Raw genomic sequence first — 17,704 nt, forward strand, 5'->3', positions numbered from 1 at the left:
CAAAACATAAGTTGTCATTATCAAGATTGAGAGGTCAAGGATACGATGGAGCTTCAAATATGCGAGGTGAGTATAATGGATTGAAGGCTCTTATATTGAAGGAAAATTCATCTACAAGGTATGCCCATTGTTTTGCTCACCAACTTCAACTAGTTGTTGTTGCAGTTGTTAAAAACAATCGAATTGTGAGTGATTTCTTCCAATATGTTACTATGATTGTGAATATTACTGGTGCTTCATGCAAAAGAAAAGATAAGTTTAGACAACTTGAACATGATAGACTTGTAGAATGTTTGGAGAAAAGAGATATTATTAGTGGCAAAGGAAAAAATCAGGAAATCAGTTTAAAACGACCAGGGGATACTCGTTGGGGTTTGTTGGGATCCTTCGTACGGCTAGAGAGGGGGGTGTGAATAGCCGACCCCAATCTTTCGCGTTTCTTCCTACGATTAGGTTAGTGCAGCGGAAATACAATGTAGAAAGAAAACAGGAGAAGAAAGACAAACCATATAACGAGGTTCGGAGATGAACTCCTACTCCTCGGCGTGTCCGTAAGGTGGACGAAGCCTACCAATCCGTCGGTGGATGAGTCCCCGGAAACCCGGCTAATAGATACTCCTTGTGGGTGGAGAAACCTCACCACAATCTTTGCAACAGCAATAGGAGTACAAATAGGAACAAGAAAACAAGAACAGAAATGTAAACAACACTTGCTTGCCTTCTTGAAGTCAGCAGGAACCCTGGTGAAGCAGCAGCTTCTCGGATCCAAGCCTAGCTAGAAAACCAGCAACAGGAAGAAGCTCACGCGAAGCTTTAGCACCCAACGAGCTCAACAAAGCTCGGCGGGAAGAAGAAGCGAAGCTTGGGAGAGAACTTCCGGAAGGAAGAAGAAGTAGGCAAGTAGTGAACTTCACCAAGTCCGTAGCCCTCTTTTATACTGCGAAGAAGAAGAGAGAACTAGCCGCCGCACGGCTAGATTCTGATCGGTCCATGGACCGATCAGGAACCTCTGATCGGTCCACGCACCGATCGGGCTTCGTCCTCGTCGATCGGCGTCTCGATCGGTCCGTGGACCGATCGAGGAACCTCCTGATCGGTCCATAGACCGATCAGCGCTTTCTCCCGGACTCCTCAGTAGATCGGTCCGCCGACCGATCAGATGGATCGATCAGCAGACCGATCCACGGCTTTCTTCGCGAGGTTGCGTTGCCTCGATCGGTCTCCGGACCGATCAGATTATCGATGAGCCGATCGATTACGATCGGTCACCAGACCGATCAGGGCAACCGCAGTATCACTGGATCGGTCACCAGACCGATCCAAACTTCTCAGCCCTAAACCTAAGGCTTCCACACCAACATCCGGTCAACCTTGACCTGTTGGTACATCATCCCTAGCATCTGGTCACTCCCTTGACCTGCTAGCACTCCCCGCTAAGTGTCCGGTCAATCCTTTTGACCCACTTAGACTTTTCCCAACCAGATGTCCGATCACCCTTGATCCATCTGGATTTTTCCCTTGCCCGGCTTCACTCACCAGGACTTTCCACACTGCCTAACATCCCAGTTAGGACTTTCCCACTGCCTGGCTTCACTCACCAGGACTTTCCAACTGCCTAACATCCCAGTTAGGACTTTCCCACTGCCTGGCTTCACTCACCAGGACTTTCCAACTGCCTAACATCCTAGTTAGGACTTTCCACTGCCTGGCTTTACTCACCAGGACTTTCCAACTGCCTAACATCCCAGTTAGGACTTTTCACTGCCTGGCTTCACTCACCAGGACTTTCCAACTGCCTAACATCCCAGTTAGGACTTTCCCTCGTGCCAAGCTCCCTGCTTGGACTTTTCCGTGCCAAGTCTCCATACTTGGACTTTTCCAGTGCCAAGTCTCCATACTTGGACTTTTCCCGTTGCCAAGTCTCCATACTTGGACTTTTTCCTAAATCAGGTCAACCAAGTCAACCTTGACTTACGGTTGCACCAATAATCTCCCAAACATCTATTTTTGTCCCATATCAAGAATAGAACTCTTTCACGAGTGTCAAACATCAACATGCAACTCAACTAGGTCAACCTTGACCTAAGGTTGCACCGACAATCTTCCCAAGTCAAACATCAAAATACAACTCGAGTCAAGTCACCTCAAGTCGGGTCAACCAGGTCAACCTTGACCTAAGGTTGCACCAACAATCTCCCCCTTTTTGATGTTTGACAAAACCCATAATCAAGTTAGGTTAACCTGATAACCTAACTTAGGTTTTCCAACCATCTTCCAATGTCCAATGTTCTTTCCTTGAACATTCTCTGGACATTCTCCCCTTAGGTTAACCCGATAACCTAACTTGGGTTCTCCAATAATTCTCCCCCTTTTTGACACACATCAAAAAGAATTCCAATGTTCTTCCTTGAACATTCCTTGACATTCTTCCCCTAGCTTAGGTTAACCCGATAACCTAACTTGGGTTCTCCAATAATTCTCCAATGAACACTCTCCCCTTTTTGACACACATCAAAAAGAAAAAGGAGGGTATCAAGGTCAAGAGTTTCTTCCTAATGAAAGTCCCATACCTTTCATTGAAACTCTTAATTTCCCCCTTGATATTAAACTCAACAATCAACTTAGTGATAATCCCATATCACTAATCCTCAAAAGTCTTAAGGAGTAAAAACTCCCCCTAAAAGTCAACTCCCCCTTGATAATTAGGTAAAACTCCCCCTAAAGGTCAACTCCCCCTTTGACCATTGTACCAACAATGTCTTTGAGAGTTCCAAACCTTTAGAAATCCAAAAACACCACTTCCATAACTGAAATTTCAGACAACAGCAAAAAAAAAATCAGAAATTCGGCACGCCCTGATCGGTCCCCAGACCGATCAGCCCTTCACCAAATCGCACTCGTGCTACTGGAACTCACTGGATCGGTCTGCAGACCGATCCACAATACTCTGGATCGGTTCGCAGACCGATCAAATCTTCCCTGGATCGGTCCCCGGACCGATCCAGCCACTGAAATCAGAACTTCTGATTTCCCCTTCCGGAAAATCAGAAACTCCTAATAAATTCAAGAAAATTTCAAAAATTACGAAACTTTGAGGATACATTCCTCATATCATACACTATCATGGAAAAATAGTTTTCTATGAAAATAACTTCCATTTTTCAATCTTGATACAAAGTTCAAAAACTTTGAAATAGTTCAAGTTTAACTCAACTTTGTATCACAATGATCAATGATGAATGCAATCACTAGGAAAGCTTCATCAAGGTTTTTCAAATCAATTTTGAAATGATTTTAAACCCTTTAATTTAGGATCATAATCTTAGGACTATATGTACATGACTTGTACACAAGTTTTCCCTATGATCCTCCATTTCTTGAATTAGGCTCATCTAGGTACAAGAACTATGCACCTTGATCCTAACTCATGATCCTACTATCTCACACACATCTAAAGTGTATCAAACACATCCATGTCAATTTTGATGTGAGATATGGGTTTAGGTATCTTAGACTAAGGTCTCATGCATTTTCTAAACACAAATTTGATCTCAATATCAAAATGTGTTTTTCATCCTTAAATCAATTCAATTGATTACTAATGCAAGAGATGATGACATGGCATAAAATGGTATCATAAATGAAAACATGTGCCAATGTCATGATGTCATGGCATAAAGTTTGAAACTTAAATAAACATGACATAAAAACTAGCCTAAGCATTATCATGACATTTCAAATGATAATAAAACTAAACATGATGTCATGACATGTGAGGGCAAACAATCATGGCAAGATTTAGCATAAATAAATATACCTAGATTACCTATCTAAGTATCCTTAACCACTTGGCTAACTTCAAATTTAATCCTAGATTGCCCCAAGATGCCAAAATCCTAATTTTGACACTTCTTGAACTCTAGATTAATTCATGCCACTTAAAGATCAAATTTATCCTCAAAACTTGGCATGTTTCATTTTTCCTCGAGAGTTCTCTAGATTTTCCCAAATTGTGCCAATTGAGATTAAAAATGAAATTTCCAATCTTTAGGCACATTTAACTCTTCAAAGGAGTAAATGATAATTCCATTTCATTTTCAAAAGTTCTCAAAATCTTGAAAATGCTCCTTGAGTGTCAATTTCCTCAAAGTTGGGTTAACTACCCTTCTAATCGGAATTGACACTCTCTAACCCATCTATGGGGTAGAGAAGATGCTCCTAGGAACCCAATACCTATTTGAGCTCATTGGGTTCAGTAAATATTCACTAGGGATAACTTCCCTAGCAACCCTCCTAATGACCCTCTTAGGCTTTGAAGCCTTGGTCATTTGGGACTCATCAAGATCAACTCTAGGGGTGACTCCCCTTGTGACCTTGGTGGTGGTCTTCCTAGCCCTAGGTTTTGTTCCATAATCGAATGGAACATTGTGGTAAGTGGGCTTGACCACTTGGGACTTAGATTTGTGACCCAAACCTTTCTTGTCCTGGGACTTTTGACCCTTAGGCCCTAGAGTTGACTTCTCTAAATTTTTAAGGGCCTTTTCTAGGGTATCAAGCCTTGACCTCAAGACTTGATTCTCCTTTTCTATTACCTCAAGTTTTGATTTGTCATTCTTTCTTGAGGTGTTCCTAGGCATGTGTCTAGTTGATTTAGGGTTTCTACCTAGGTTTTCCTTAACCTTAGAAGTGTTAATCCTAGGGTTAGCATTCCTAGTAGTATCCCTATCTAGGTTGACATGTTTAGCACCTAAGCACATGTATTGATTTCTAGTGTTAACATGCTTATCATTATTGACTAATGCAATAAAATTACTAGCATGTATCCTACTAGAATTGCACGAATGAGCCTTAAAAGATACCTTAGGGTTTGCCTTAGCTCCCCCTATCGATGTGCATCCCTTGTCCTTGTGAGGTTTCCTCCCCTTCGGACATTGGCTCCTATAGTGTCCCCGTTGCTTGCATTGAAAGCACACCACGTGCTTCTTGCCTTTGCGTGTTGGGACGCCGGCTTCCTTGACCTTTGGTGCCGGTGGAGTCTTTCTAACCCTCTTTGGACACTTGCTCTTGTAGTGCCCAAATTCCCTACACTCGAAGCACATTATGTGTAATTTGCTAGAAATTAAAATGCTTGAGTTACCTAGGGTTGAGGATGGATGAACGCTCTCATCTTCATCCCTTCCGGAGGTAGAAGCTTCTTCTTCTTGCTCCGATCTTGAAGAGGAACTCTCCTCCTCTTCTTCTTTAGATGTTGAGTGGCCCTCAACTTCTAAATCTTCTCCTCCATGATGTGAGCTACTTGGCTCACTTAGCTCCTCTTCATGGCTTGAATTTGAGCTTCCCTCATGGAACTTGGCCAAGTTATCCCATAATTCCTTGGCATTGTTGTAACCTATCTTACACAAGATGTTAGTAGGCAATGAAAATTCAATTATTCTCGTTACCTCTTCGTTGATTTCGGATTTGTGAATTTGTTCTCTTGTCCACTCCTTCTTCTCAAGTGGTTTTCCTTCCTTATCCACCGGAGGAGTAAAACCTTCTTGTACACAAAACCAATTCATTATGTTAGTCATAAGAAAGTACTTCATCCTTACCTTCCAATACGCGAAGTCGCCGCATTCGTAGAAGGGTGGAATGGTGACGTCTTCTCCATAGAGATCCATTCTCTAGCTTTGCTCCCACGGGTGTGAATCCGATGAAGAGCAAACCTTGCTCTGATACCACTTGTTGGGATCCTTCGTACGGCTAGAGAGGGGGGTGTGAATAGCCGACCCCAATCTTTCGCGTTTCTTCCTACGATTAGGTTAGTGCAGCGGAAATACAACGTAGAAAGAAAACAGGAGAAGAAAGGCAAACCATATAACGAGGTTCGGAGATGAACTCCTACTCCTCGGCGTGTCCGTAAGGTGGACGAAGCCTACCAATCCGTCGGTGGATGAGTCCCCGGAAACCCGGCTAATAGATACTCCTTGTGGGTGGAGAAACCTCACCACAATCTTTGCAACAGCAATAGGAGTACAAATAGGAACAAGAAAACAAGAACAGAAATGTAAACAACACTTGCTTGCCTTCTTGAAGTCAGCAGGAACCCTGGTGAAGCAGCAGCTTCTCGGATCCAAGCCTAGCTAGAAAACCAGCAACAGGAAGAAGCTCACGCGAAGCTTTAGCACCCAACGAGCTCAACAAAGCTCAGCAGGAAGAAGAAGCAGAAGCTTCAGGCAGGAGAGAACTTCCAGAAGGAAGAAGAAGTAGCTGCCGAAGTAGTGAACTTCACCGAAGTCCTGTAGCCCTCTTTTATACCTGCGAAGAAGAAGAGCAGAGAACTAGCCGTTGCGTCGCAACGGCTAGATTCCTGATCGGTCCATGGACCGATCAGGGAACCTCCTGATCGGTCCACAGACCTCGATTCTGATTCTGATCGTCCTGTGGACCGATCCAGCTGCCTGATCGGTCCATAGATCGATCAGTGTCTGATCCTTCGATCTGTAGATCGGTCCGCCGACCGATCAGGGCGGTCAGCAGACCGATCCATGGCTTTCTTCGCGAGGTTGCGTTGCCTCGATCGGTCTCCGCCGATCGATTACAATCGCGAGCCAGCGATCGATTACGATCGGTCACGGGACCGATCGTGGCAACCGCAGATATCACGAGATCGGTCACCGATCGATCCAAACTTCGACCCTAAACCTAAGGCTTCCACACCAACATCCGGTCAACCTTGACCTGTTGGTACATCATCCCTAGCATCTGGTCACTCCCTTGACCTGCTAGCACTCCCCGCTAAGTGTCCGGTCAATCCTTTTGACCCACTTAGACTTTTCCCAACCAGATGTCCGATCACCCTTGATCCATCTGGATTTTTCCCTTGCCCGGCTTCACTCACCAGGACTTTCCACACTGCCTAACATCCCAGTTAGGACTTTCCCACTGCCTGGCTTCACTCACCAGGACTTTCCAACTGCCTAACATCCCAGTTAGGACTTTCCCACTGCCTGGCTTCACTCACCAGGACTTTCCAACTGCCTAACATCCTAGTTAGGACTTTCCACTGCCTGGCTTTACTCACCAGGACTTTCCAACTGCCTAACATCCCAGTTAGGACTTTTCACTGCCTGACTTCACTCACCAGGACTTTCCAACTGCCTAACATCCCAGTTAGGACTTTCCCTCGTGCCAAGCTCCCTGCTTGGACTTCTCCGTGCCAAGTCTCCATACTTGGACTTTTCCAGTGTCAAGTCTCCATACTTGGACTTTTCCCGTTGCCAAGTCTCCATACTTGGACTTTTTCCTAAATCAGGTCAACCAAGTCAACCTTGACTTACGGTTGCACCAATAATCTCCCAAACATCTATTTTTGTCCCATATCAAGAATAGAACTCTTTCACGAGTGTCAAACATCAACATGCAACTCAACTAGGTCAACCTTGACCTAAGGTTGCACCGACAATCTTCCCAAGTCAAACATCAAAATACAACTCGAGTCAAGTCACCTCAAGTCGGGTCAACCAGGTCAACCTTGACCTAAGGTTGCACCAACAGGGTTCACATTACATGACTATTATCCGTTTGATGTCTACATGGACTTCTGTTTTACAAGTGCTTGAAAATGTGTATGATGATGGTACTAATGATGATAATAGTGGTATCACCACCAGTTTAATTGATAAGATGGAGAGTTATGAATTTGTGTTTGTGATGCATTTGATGAAATCTTTATTGGGAATCACAAACGAATTGTCACTTGCCTTACAACAAAAGGATCAAAACATTGCACTGACTGTCAGTTTGATCAAGACAATGAAAGTTCGATTACAAAAATTGAGAGAGGAAGGATGGGAGAATTTTTTGGACGTTGTCAACAAATTTTGTAGTAACCATATGATCCCAGTACCGAATATGGAAGAAAATATGAGAACTCGTGGTCGCAGCAAAAGTAATGGATAAATGATTACTAATTTTCATCACTATCATGTTGAAATTTTTTATCAGGTATTATTTTTAAATATTTTATTGAATTTTAATTTTCTAATAATGTTTTTTATTCATTTTTTACTGTTACAATATTATGTTCTTGATATGATGGTTCAAGAGATGAGTAATCGGTTTTCAGAATCAAGTATGGAGGTACTTACTTGCATTGCTTGCTTAGATCCAAAGGACTCTTTTTCTCAATTTGATATTGGTAAGCTACTCCACCTTGCTGAACTTTATCCGGAGGACTTTTCATTGACTGATCGTGCAATACTTGAGGACCAACTTGAGACTTACATTCAAAATGTACGAGGTGAATTTTCTATGATTGAAGATTTGGGAAGTCTTGCTAAAAAGATGGTTGAAACGGGAAGAATACAATTTTTCCATTGGTATATCGTTTGATCGAGTTAGCATTAGTTTTACCAGTTGCAACTGCTTCTGTTAAAAGAGTTTTTTCTGCGATGAAAATTATCAAGACTGATTTGCGTAATAGGATGGGGGATGAGTGGATGAATGACAGTTTGGTAGTATACATCGAGAAGGATATTTTTGCTACAATTGAAAATGAACAAATTTTATAACATTTTCAACAGATGAGCACTCATAGGATCCAGTTGTCTCCTCTTATTTATATGTCTAGATCTGATACTGGTGGTTCAAGTATTAAAAAATAATTACTTTATTGATATGCACATATTTTTATGTCTGTATTTAGTACTGTTATCTTTTAATATATTTATTTGATAGTAAAATTTTTTTTTAATTTTTCTTTGAGCATCCTTCTAAATTTTTCTCTAGATCCGTCACTGCCTCCTCTATTCACCCGATAAACATAAACATCGAGATGGCGAGAGTCTTTTGCAATCAGATCTGTTGGTTATGGCTAGTGTCTTTCTCAGCCTAGTTAACTGGAAAAGAAAATCATTGACCCGATCAAATTGTAGCATGACCCTCAATAAAAAAAGGTTGCATATAATTTTTTTTAAAAAAACTGAGAAGCAGCTTAAGCCTTAAGGGTTCAATTCCTGAAGACAACGTTCGAAGTACGGTGAAGATGTCGCAAGATATTTGCAGCCTTAAAAAATATGAGGAAATTTTGGCAGGTCAAGCGCATGGTCAACTATGGTTTGCACGCTTGAATAATAAATACGAAGAAACAAAAAGCATGTGATGCAAGATCGGCTTAAACAGATCTCTCAAATTTCAATGGTCACACTTTTTGACTTAAATATTAGAATGATATCCTGTTTAATTTGAATCGAAACTTATTCAAAAATTTAGTAAATTTCAAATTCAAAAAAATTCTTTTTATTATTCTTTAGTAATTTTTATTTTTTTAAATATTTAAGTAATTTTTGATATTCCAGATATTTATAAATTAGTATTGATTTATTTAAATATCTATTTAATTGTTTGAACAATTATTTTTAACATTTTTTTTATATAAAATTTTGAGGCCCGACGTAAGTAATAAAGTAAGAAACAAACAAAGTTGAATAAACGCGTGTGCGCGACTTTTAGCTGGTGCTACATTTTCGCTGCGGGCGGTATTTACTATTTACGTGTGCAGCTGTTGCACGAGGAAGGAAGGATTCAATTCAAGAGACAACCCAAATTGTTCAATCCGTCTCAAAATAATTGCACGTTTCTCAGAAGAAGGCCCTGACGTAAACAAAAAAAAAGATATTCTACTTTTTTTATTTGTTTTTTTTTCAAAGTTTTAATAATAGTTTGTTTTCTATTTGTGAGAAACGTGCGAATTTTCCATTTAATTTTTAAAATATGAATTGAACGTCAGAGTGAACTAAGGCTCGATTTGGCGTTGCCACAGAAGTAAGAAACTCATCACAAATCTTTATTTTTGGCCATTCTCAATCTAACTCGTTAAATAATCTTACTATTTTAGTAAGTAAGAATATGACCTTTACTAATTAACTTTTAATTAATTTAGTAAAATCTAAAATTAAATTATGTTAATGTCGATTTTTTTATATTGAAAATAATTTTAAAATTTATTAATAATTTTCACAAACACATTAATTAGGGATGATCTAAAATTCAAGATTCAATTGTAGTGTATTATTAAGTCTAGAGTTCAAGACTCAACTACAATATATTATTAAAAAAAAATTCATTAATCAATTAGAGATCTAAAGTTCAAGATTGTGTATTATTGAAAATTTTTCTTATTAATCAATTAGTAATATAGAGTTTGAGAATTTTTCTCATCATTAATTTTCTCTATTATTTTATATAAAAATTCTCTTTAGTTACATATTTTAGAATTGATAACACTATGAACAAATAAATTTTTACAAATACTTTGTGTTTAGAAAATATACTTTTCTTAGCTATTTTTAGCTAAGATCAAAATATGATATTAAATTAATTTTTTATAAGGAACTTTTTTTTTATTAGGTGTAATATTTGTTATTAGTAATTTAATATAGGATATAAATAATTAAATTAATTTTTTAGCATTCATGTATTATTGCTAGTATTGTTTTAATGAATGTTACGTATGTATATTAATCAATAATTTTGAATATAATACGTAAACGAAATTATGGAGGATATAATTTGAATAATATTAATTAATAATAATATTAAATATAGCATGTTTGAATGTCGGGAAATTTAACGATCGATGTCTCAAAATGATGATCGCATATACAAATAAATCTGTTAGTAAATTAGAATATGTGATATAAAATATCCAAGGGTATATATAGTAATTAATCCTTTCTAAAATCATAAAGCGCTCAAATTTAATTATATATCAAATTAAATTTTTTTGCGCTGATCTTTTAAGTGTTATAGTGTTTTTCAGTTTGTTTTGATTTATAATTATTCAAATTGAAAATTTATATGGTTTAGTCAATTACAATCAAAGTGGCTTCTGGTCGAGAATTTAAACAATTCTTTTATTTATTTTTATTATTATTAATTTGGATCGGGTAATGGACATCCTAATCTACATGGATCTTTTAAGTACCATATTTTAAGTACCATATTTTATTTTTAAGTTTTATTCATGTGATCGAGTTGGGATTCTGATGACAAAAATTACTTTATTAGGTAGGCAGGATCAATTTCCACGGATTTATTTCTTTGAGAATAGACTGCTCATTACCTGATTTAACTTTGTTTTTTCATTTGGTTGTAGTTCGGTGATGAACATTGAGGATGAACGAAATTAGTGTTTGCTCCATTTAACGCATCACTCTCATCCCTGGCCAATTGGCATATATCTTTTTACAGGTTTTTTTTAGTATTTTTAAAAATTTGATGTGTATTTTTTTTTTTTTAGTTTTTTAATTATTTTATTAATTTTTTACATGCAGATCTGAGCCTGCATGGGTATGGGTCAATCAGTGTAATGTCAGTGACAAAACATGCTTGGGCCAACTTGACTGATAACTAAATGGGTCAATCGGATGTCAGGCATGACTGATTCACATCGACTTTGTACTGTACCGGTAATTTTAGAAAATGACGAAATTATATAGGTAAGTTGAAAAAAATTGATGAAATCATGTATGTTATATCAATTTTACCCCTATTATTATTCCTAGTCGAATCGATTATTTTACCAATTGAATTATTTTTCTTCATCGATCGATTTCAATTAAAATCGATTGATCAACCGATTTTAGGACCCAGAGATCTCGAAATTATATGAAACCAAGTTCTTAAAAAATTAATCATGAACAGTATTATTATTCTCAATATATTGGGTCAAATTGATATTTGAGGGTATGAGTATCATCACAAGAACTAGACGAACACATAGAAACTAGTTTCATATAATTTTGAGATCTCTAGGTCCCGAAAATAGTTGATCAGTTAATTTTGATCGAAATCGACTGATGAAAAATATATTCAATTGGTAAAAGAATCGATTAGACTAAGAACAATAACGGGATAAAATCAACATACATTATGTCACGCCCCGAGGGTAAGAGTGTCCAATCGAAAATCGGACAACACCTCCCCAGTAACAGTGACAATTGGAATCAATATACATCCATACTCAACATATAAACATATTCAACAACCCACACCCACGCACTTTATAAGCAGCTCACACGACTGAAAGTAAACACAACCACGCAGTTTATAAGCAGGCCACATGGCTGAAAGTAAACACAGTGGAAATCACAAAAAAAATATACGAATGTAAAACCAACTAAACAATTACCCAAAATACCTGCAATCACTAAACTAGACTCCAAAATCCACATCAACTAGTTACAACGCAAACTCGCGAGAGCACTATACCACTCAAACAGAAATAAGACCGAAAAGAAAACTGTCCTCGAATGCATAGTGGGACTGGTAGCTAGGACTCTCCAAGCATCCTTGATTCATCTGCATGCTACCTGGCGAAAGAAAAACTAGTTTGTGGGGTGGTGAGTGCTGTGACTCAGCGGGTAAAGGAAAGATAGTGCATAAACATAATATACAAATAGAGAGTGAGCCAAAGATATACAGTCTCATAAGGGAAATATCAGATACTAATATAAAACTGTAATATATGTTCATACCTGAAACCATATCCTAGGCTAGGTAATAGAAGATCAGGAGTAATACTGAGCGACTACTGAACTATTCATCACTACGAAGGTATCGGGTGAGGTAAAGGCATTCTATCAATAAGTAAACCGGAGCCGAACAACATGCGATCAATACATATATAGCTCAACAAGTATAAATATATCACATGGCAAACGAACAACTGTAAACATAAGAAAGCAACAACAGCATAAGTAGGTATAATAATAATTAAAGAGTATGCACTGATGGTCACTCCCGCCCATCCCTCTACATCACGACCCCTGTATGATCGAGAGACCGGGTCAGTGACAAACTGTACAACACTCCAGCTACCACTCTCTTGAGTACTGGTTGAGTGGACAGTGGCATAGTAGCTAACTAGCTACATCTGCGATAGGGGTCCCTGCTGCCCGCAACTCCAACTTCCTCTACTCATGAGTGAGCGAGTGGGGGCACGATAGGATAAGCGGCATCTGCTCCAGCTACCACTCTCTCGAGTGGTCGAGCGTGCAATCCTGGTCAATGACTCTCTCGACCGCAAGGGAGAATTTATCGTTAACATGCATGCGATGATATGATGCGCAAAATACAACAACCATCATATACATATAAACAGGAATCAGGTATGCTACATGAAGCCAGCATGCTGAATACAGTACATAAATAAACAACAATCAAACCATACAAGGTTGGTATCTAATATCTGCTACACATCATAGATGACAATAAGAGACTGTATGGATATAGAAATGAATATCTCAAAGGTTTGAGTAGAAGTATCAAGCACAAGAAAAATACGAGTAGAGTCAAGATAAACACAAAAACTATCTGGATAAATAGTTCATGCACTAAAATCAATATACTAAAGAGACAAAGCAGGAAGTACCCGCCTTAAATGTAGATTGAGCTAAACAATCCCCCGCGTCGAAGTGCTCATCTTGAAACAACGTCTTGCAAATCATATACTGTACAATTTAGCTAATTTCATAATCAACAACTAGCTAAATTCAAATCTAATTTAATTAAGGAAAATCCCTAATTCAACTATGAATCTCGATTCGCCCAAATCCATTGGTTAAATTAGATTTAACCCAACCTTATCAACTCTTTAATTGATTCATATAATAATCCATTTACTAATAAGTCAATTCAACATAAATCCAACATACTTAATTCATCCAATTGATTAATTTAAGTTTAATTATATCATCCAACAAAATCCAATAATCCTCAATCAAAACCGAGTATGTCATCTTCCAATTCACATTCATATTAAGTAACCCATATATAACCAAACCTAGCACCATAATCAAATAACAACCAAATCATCAACAAAATGCACACTAATCTCCAAACACACAAATGAATCAATTCTATCAGAGCAAATCAATAGCAGATTAGAAGTAGAAAAATCCAGAGGAGAGTCACTAAAGCACACCCACCCTAATATGCAGACAAAAATCAAACGCCTATGCTTCAGCCAAGAATTGTTCTGTGGAAACCAATCCCTAGCTGGCTATTTCTTCTCCAACTCGGATCTCTAACGGCAGATGCAACAAAGAAGGTCAACGATCTTCTCAACGAGGTTCCGTCAGCACATGGTTTGGATGCCTCACCTTAGTCCTGATCGGAGAAAACCTTACATCGGAAACCAAGGAGACAGAATCCAAGAATCCATAATATTTCCACACAAATCATACCTAAATAATCACCGTGGTGCCCTAGATGTCGAATCGTCGACGATCGCACACAAGAAATGCCAGAGGAGGTGATAGCTCCTCCCCTCCCGACAATGGCGAAGCTATCAGAATCGATGACGCTGTGGCTCGGCATCCGTCGAGCGACACGGTGTCGGCAGTGTCCGCTGGCAGCATGGCATCAGGTGGTGTCGGCGGTGTTGGGCAGAGGAGGGGAAAGTGACGGGGAAGAAGGTGGTATCACGCGATGGTGCGGCATCTCGGGTGCTCGCGTGAGGAAGCGCCGGCGACAGTGGTGCTGGAACTCGCGAGAGGGAGAGGGAAGAAGGCAGTCGATGATGGATTTGGGGAGAAAAGGGTTCAGCGAAGGGGGAGGAGGAGGTGTCGCGAGGTGAGGGCTCGGGGAAGAAAGGGGTCGACGGTGTGGGAGCTAGGGTATTCCAAACATGCTTTCTTACAACCCAATAATTGATCCCCTTAAAATATGTTATATGAGCTCCGAAAATTTTTAAGAAATTTCTAAAAAATTTTAAAAAATCTAATAAAATTATTTCTCAAGTAACTTTATTCTTTATTTAATATTTGAGTACTATATTTTACATATTATTTCATCATTTTTCAACTTACCTACAGGATGTTATCATTTCCTAAAATTCTTACTCGGTTCAGTAAAAAGCCGAATTCACATCATTAATCTATTTTTGCCTTGTGCAGCTTAATCAAGCCTCTTTTGAAGACAAAGTTACCCCTGAATACCAAAACATGTTTTCTAGCTGTCAGCGAGGACAGCCTCCTAAAAATTGGATGAACGAAAAAGTTTATAATATAATACATAAATACCTGTAAATTATTATCTCAGTTTATAAATTAAATTTAGTAAGAATGAGACCCATGCAGTAATTTTTATATTAGATATTAAATTAATAAAAATTAATATTATATTTGATGTTAATTAAAAGATTAAGAAAGATTTATTTTTTAATATCATCAATTAAATATATTTATAAAAAAAATTTTATTCACGGCGTTATTAATCCTAATATATGAGACTAAACAAATATGATAAAACATAATTTTATATAAAAAAATACCTCTAATAGGTTAAATTTATTTTTTATGACCTTTTAATAACTGGAGCCGACTTTGGGTTTAAGTTAAAGATGCTAATTCAAAGTTGTTTGATTTACAAAACATATTATTTTAAAGTAAAAAATTCAAATAAAAAAATAAGTAGATAGTGAGCATAGGGATCAAAATAAATCGGGTTCAGGTCCGATTTTATATTTTTCATTTCTATACTTACCAAATATAGGATAACCGATGGATATACCTATACCTATTAAAGAATGAATACATGTTGAATTTATCTCTCTTTTTTTTTTCAAATCTGTAGTAAAGCTGCTAGTATATGTTTCCGATATGGCCTTTGATCTTGTCTGAATGAAGGAAGCTGGAAAGTCGGAAATGGGATGACTGTTGAAGGGATGAAAACTTTGATCATGCAAATAAAACCTAAACCAGGGAAGGAGTTCCTGGCGTTGACCCTCTAACGCTCAAGTCAAAATCAGGAAGAAAGAATGAAGTAATCAAGAAAATAGAAAATCTTGCTTTCCTCATACCTGACATCCCCTTTTATACCTTTAATTTTCCTGTGATCGTTCATCTACCCTTATTTAATGATATTAATTGCCAGAGGAAGACTTATTTATCTTGACTTCTGTGCATTAATGATAAGTGTAGTGTTCTTCTTTGCCTTGGCTTCTTTGTATTTAATGATACATGACATGTTCCCTTTTGTTTTCTCGTCTCTTCCTGTATAGCGTCATTCCTTAAGCCGGACGGGCAGTCCGAGCGGCTCGTTTCACTACAGACCGGCTCATGATGCCCCGACCGACCGGGTGATGTTCGCTCGGCCACTCCTTTGCCGATCGGGATAACTGTGAGCCCGGCGTTGACCACCTTGGCTTTTCCTGACACCGTGTCAATTGACCCGTGACAGGTGGGCTCTCCCTTATCACCGCATCACAAGCCTCTCCCTCAAGTCTAGTCGAAGGAGGTTATAGGTTCGACTAACTAGACAACTGGTTCTTGGCTATTTTATACGTCCGATCATAATATACTGTTGGATCGTGAAACGTCGATAGAGGGGGGGGGGTGAATATCGATTCGAAAAACAACGAGTATAAACGCAGCGGAATAAGAAAATTGAACACAGTGGATTTACTTCGTTCGGAGCCTGTGACGACTCCTACTCGAAGGACCGTACTCCGTGAGTACTTTCGTTGGGCAATTCACTAGCAATTCGAAATATAGATTACAAGTTAAGTACAATATTGCTAATAAGGAAAAATTACTGACAATAAAAAGACTTAGAACAGAAAGGAAAAGCTTGTCGGAGATCGCAGCGCAACAGGAGCACAAGGAAGCAGATTCTTCGTTCTGAGAGTTGTGTCCTTGAAGCTTGCTCACCCCCTCCTTTTCTAGCCCTTTGGAGGGGTCTCCGGAGGTTATCAGATCCCAAAAATTCGGATCAGATGAGGAGAGTTCGAATCTGGCTGATCCGAGTCGTCTCCAACTACTTGTTTGACACAGTCAACTTCCGAAGGTCATAACTTTTGACTCTGAACTCGGAATCAAGCTCTGTCAGTTGCTACGCGTGCAGAATTTGAAGCTCTACATTTGTATCTACAAAATAGAGTTATAAAAATATATGTATAGACATTTTATATAGATTTATGAGTTAGGTCTTGTCTTCCCGAGACCAGAACCTAGTCAGGGTCTCAATTTAAGGATCCAAAATGGACCTAAACTGGACCGACGCCTACTGCCCCTTAACTGGGATGAGTCCTCACATTCACTCTCCTCCAGTGACTTACCTTTACTTACTTGCCAGACATTCGGTCAGCCCTTCGACCCGTCTGGACTTTGTGTCAGCTATCCGGTCAGCCCGTCGACCTAGCTGGACTTCGTGCCAAGCGTCCGGTCAGCCCGTCGACCCGCTTGGACTTCGTGCCAGCTATCTGGTCAGCCCGTCGACCTAGCTAGACTTCTCGCCAAGCGTCCGGTCAGCCCGTCGACCTGTCTGGACTTCGCCTGCACACTCGGTCAGAGTGTTAGATCAACAACAAACCTAACTTAACCTATTTTGTCATTCATCAAAACCTGAGTTAGACCGTTAGTGCTAACCGCACCAACATATATGGTCCCTCATTTTCTGATCGGCGCATCAACCAACGCCACTCGGTCTATCTGTCCATGGCCAACAAACGGTCGGAGGGTCTCTATGCCAAGCGGGACAATGAGCAGTGACACTTGGGAGAATCTTAAGACGCACTTCTTCGAGTGATCTTGGTCGTTATTAACGTCACCCATATCTCTCGAAGCCCGTGCAAATCCTTGACAATCATGGCCAAGCACACACCCATACCTTTGTAATTAAGCACATTAAATGCTCCCGATGATCGAATGACACGTGTCTA

This window comes from Zingiber officinale, chromosome 9A (assembly GCF_018446385.1).
Source record: "Zingiber officinale cultivar Zhangliang chromosome 9A, Zo_v1.1, whole genome shotgun sequence".
In the NCBI taxonomy this organism is placed as follows: domain Eukaryota; kingdom Viridiplantae; phylum Streptophyta; class Magnoliopsida; order Zingiberales; family Zingiberaceae; genus Zingiber; species Zingiber officinale.